The following is a 4,782-nucleotide window of genomic DNA, read 5'->3' as shown; positions in this document are numbered from 1 at the left end:
AGTTGTTCCGTGGGAGAAAGATGAGGGTTTCTGCTCCCGCAAAGATTTACAGCCTCGGAAACCCTGTACAGGGTTGCTATGAGTCGGAACCAACTTCACGGCACATTACAACAACAATGTATCTAAATATCCATCCATCATATCTCTATGTATTCATCCATCTGTCTAACCATCCAACCATCTGCTTGTTTATGTACCTAAGTATCCATCCATCATCTACCTACCTACCTATCTATCCATCTATTTATCTGTCTAGTTATCCATGTATCTATCTATGTATCTATTATCTATATACCCACTTACTTATCTGTCTATGTAATCTATGTAAATATCTACCTATCCATCTGATACATAGCTATCATCTATTTATATAACAAGCAATATCGTCTTGATGGACTCCTGGTGTGGTGCTGTTGGATAAGCCCTGGACTGCAAACCACAAAGTTGATGATTTAAACCCACCAGCTGCTCCTCAGAAACCCTGTACAGGGTCACCTTGAGTCAGAATCGACTCAATGGCACCTAACGATATAGTCTAGATAGACAGTCTTTGTCAAGATTGAGGACTGAGCACTTACACACACCCACAGGCACCTTCAGTGAATCACTGCTGTCTTTTCAGGTGGATGACACTTTCCTTTCAGAACCATGTGCCCTGCTGAAGGACAATCATAATGCCCGGTTCTTCTTGGATAGCCTTCGCCAGTGGCCACGAAAGCGCTTAGTTAGAGACCTGTATTGGCTTCATTTCTTGTTTCCACTGAAGATGAAGTTTTACCTACTTATATTTTGAGAAGAGTTGAAGAAAAATGAGTCTTTGCGATATTTAACAAGAACCATGCTGTTGGTGTTATTTGCCATTGAGTCAACCTGGCTCAAGGAGACACCGTGTGTGCTCAGTAGAACTGTGCCCCGTAGGGTTTTCCACAGCTGTGACTGATGGGAAGTAGATCCCTGAACTTCCTGTCCCAGGGGCTTCTGGGTGGTTTGGATCACCGACCATTCAGGTAATAGCAGACCTTAGCTATGAATGCCCCACAGGGCCTCGTAAGGTAAAAACATTGCCTTGTAGCCCCCAGGAGTTCCTTTCAAGCAGTTCCAACATTTCTACAAGAAACCTTTGCAGAGATCCAGTGAGTCTGACTGTGCTGAACACGTGTCCATGAATAAAAGAACATGGTCGCTACCTATGTCGAGCTGACTGTCTCTGTGTGAATGAAATCTTCCCCACAGACTTGACCAGCCCCCATTTCTGACAGAATTCACTTTAAAAAATCAATCTATCACTGAGCACGAAATCTGTCCCTTCATTTGGAATGGGATTCTTCAGTAAGCAGGCAGCTTTGGCAGTTCAACGGAGAATTCTACCCTGGTCTTCAGAAGACATGGGTAGGCTCAATTCCCAGCCAATGCACCTCAGGGTAGCCACCATTAGTGTTTCAAATACTGGTAGGGTCTAGACTCAGAGAGACTAGGAAGAAAGACCTGGTGGTCTCCTCCCAAAATGCAGCCTGTGCATCTCCTTGGTCTGATGCCATTGTGTGTGGGGTCGTCCTGAGTTGAAGGCAGGTTACAACAGCAGCTACAGTATAGGACAGTCCTGATACTATCAATACTTTCTTCTTCTTCTTTACTCCTTTACAGACTCTTTTCCAACTTGCTGTCTCTCGTGGATTGAGTGTTGTCTACCAAAAGCATGTGTCAAATTGACTCTGAGCTACAATTCTCAGTACCCGGACAGTTAGGTTTTACGCTGTGTTGTAACAGTCCCCCATGAGGGGATCTTATACGAACAGCCCTAATCTGATGTAGGAGTCAAGTGTGGCGCTGTAGGGTAATGCATGAGATCGCAAGGTCAGTTTGAACTGGAAGGTCTGCTGTCCAATCTCAGCAGAAGCTCCTAGGAAACCCTATATGGGGTCGCCGCGAGTGACTGGGCGGCACTTAACAACAACAATCTGATGTCAGGGGATTAGGGTGGCCTGTAATACCCTCATTCAGGTCACCTGATGGGATGTATGGGGAATTTCCCTGAGTTGTTCCTTGCCTCATTTTCTACCTTACAAGAGATGAAAGGACAGACAGGTTAGCAAAAATGGAGGGACCTATTGGCACCAAAAAAGGATCCAGTAGCAGACTACAGCCTTTGTATGTGGGGCCCCTGTGCTTACAACCTTCTAGACTGAAAGGAGAATCACCGTCCAGATCTAAGTCGTAGTGTATGCCTTCCATACAACTAGAACCCTGGATTTGGACTTGCAGACTTCTAAACTTGAATGAGTTGCTATCTGTCAATGCCATCCATTTGTGACATTTCTGTAAAAGCCGCCCTGGAGAGCTAAGACAGGGTCCTTTTTCATTTCGATCTGGAATAACACGTGCCCGCCTTAGCGTTTTCAAATCGCTTCTGGGCATCGTTGTTTTTATTGAGCTAAGTTCCTTGTTTGTACTTTTTGTATGCTTCTCACGAATGAATTGTAAACACTCATGGCAAATATTACTGAACTTGAGACCTATAGATCTTCAGTAGATGTTGATACATATTATATACATTTGGGGAGGTTCTGATGTTCATTTTGGAAAGACAAAAAAAGTTACCTTCTAACTGTGTTACTTTCCTCCAATTTAAGTTCTCAGAAACGGGCGTGATGAATACAGAATAAGTAATTAAGATTGATTTTATTTACTTAATAGTCATGTAAACACCAATGTTTTCTGTTAGAAAATTAAGCAATTAAGATTGCTATTGATCATTACTGATGGCTATATAAATGCATATTTCCAAGGGAAGGGCTCTAAATATTTCATCAATGTGCCTAATCATTGAAACTAGAACCTGGTTTACTGATAAATGATGCTTGAATAATACAGAAATAAACACACTGCATGATTAGGTAAATTGAAAAAAAACGGTTGAGTTGGACTTACTAAATTGCTGTGAGTCAGAAACAAAAAAAAAAATACATTTTAACTAAAGAAATTGACCAGTCACTCTGAATTCCTCAGGCACGTCTAAAAATATTGCAACAATGAAATAGCATGCGGTTATTAAGGCTGAGTGGTAGTTGAGCCTGGCACAGATCCAGGAAAAGAAAACAAAACAGTTTAAAAAACTATCATACTAGCCTGGCTTGGAATGTATCCTAAGGAAATAATCAGATTTAGAGAAAGATTTATGTAGGACAATGTTTCTGATCGTTTTATTTATCATAGTAATAAGCAGAAACAAATGTAAATACTCAACAACATAAAATCAGTTGAATGAGTTCTAGAGTAACATTTAGTCATTGGAATGCAAGTGAAAAAAAATATGTAATCACATTCAACATCTTGGGAAATATAGCATTGTAGTTTTAAAGTAAGATGAAAAATTGCATGTAGAGGATGATTCTAAATTTGTAAAAGTTTTTTCACGAAATGTATCTATCGCATATACTGGGATTAGCACTGGCCTCCGAATAACAGGTTAGAAGTTCAAATCTACCAGCCGCCCCTCAGAAACCCTATGCAGCGTTGCTAGGAGTCAGAACCAACTCGGTGGCACTTATCAATAAAATGTACATCAATGATAGGAATGTCTGGGTGGGATAAATGGGTAAATACTAGGCTAACTGAAAGGTTTGTTGTTGTTGTTGTTAAGTGCCGTCGAGTCGGTTCCGACCCATAGCGACCCTGTACAGGGTTTCCGAGGGTGTAAATCTTTACGGGAGTAGAAAGCCTCATCTTTCTCCCGCGGAGCGGCTGGCAGTTTCGAACTGCTGACCTTAAGGTTCGCAGCCCGATTCGTAACCACTACGCTACCAGAGCTGAAAGGTAGACAGTTCGAAAGGTAGACAGTTCGAAACCACTCAGAGGCAACTTGAAAAAATACTTGGCAAGTTGCTTCCAAAAGGTGACAGCTTTGAAAGCACTCTGGAGCAGCTCTACTCTGTACATACGGGGTCTCTGTGAGTCAGTCACCAGCAACATAGGAATGATTTGCATATATGTGAAAACAGTGTTCATCCATGGGAAGCAAAGCCATCAATCAACCCGAATCACTGTTTTATTTCTTTTCACGTTTACAACATTTTCCGATTTTTGACCTCATTTATGTAGCTGATTTCTCTGTACTGTGAAACAAAGGGTGGCTTTGTATAAATGGAAAACAACAAAGACATAGGATAAAACATATCTAATACTCTTTCCTCGTTCTGAGATAGCAGGTTATCAGAGGGGGCTTCAGAAAAACCTAAGGGAAAAATTCCACTCTCTCTCTTTCTCTCCTTTTTTCATCAACAGTTGGGTTTATTTCAACAGTAAACTTGAAACTGTTGCCTTTGGCAAGGTTACTACCAGTAATTGGAATCCTGGTGTGGCGCTGTGGGTTAATGCACCAGACTGCAAATCTGTTTGAACTACAAGGTCGGCGGCTCAAGCTCCCCAGCCACTCTTCGCAAACCCTAGACAAGGTCGCTATGGGTTGGAACTGAATTGATGGCACTTAACAACAATCGGGCTGCGAACCTTCAGGTCAGCGGTTTGAAACTACCAGCTGCTCCGCGGGAGAAAGATGAGGCTTTCTACTCCCGTAAAGATTTACAGCCTTGGAAACCCTGTACAGGGTCGCTATGGGTCGGAACCGACTCGACGGCACTTAACAACAACAACAACAACAACAACGCTACCAGTAATTATATCAGGAAGCAACAGTTTTCTACATTGTCAAATATATAAAAGTTCCTTCTGACTTTCTTTAACACTGATCAGCAAGCGGATTCAGTACACATTGACTTGACCAAT

The sequence above is a fragment of the Chrysochloris asiatica genome, unplaced genomic scaffold, assembly GCF_000296735.1.
Source record: "Chrysochloris asiatica unplaced genomic scaffold, ChrAsi1.0 scaffold00018, whole genome shotgun sequence".
In the NCBI taxonomy this organism is placed as follows: domain Eukaryota; kingdom Metazoa; phylum Chordata; class Mammalia; order Afrosoricida; family Chrysochloridae; genus Chrysochloris; species Chrysochloris asiatica.
This window is presented reverse-complemented; position numbering follows the sequence as displayed.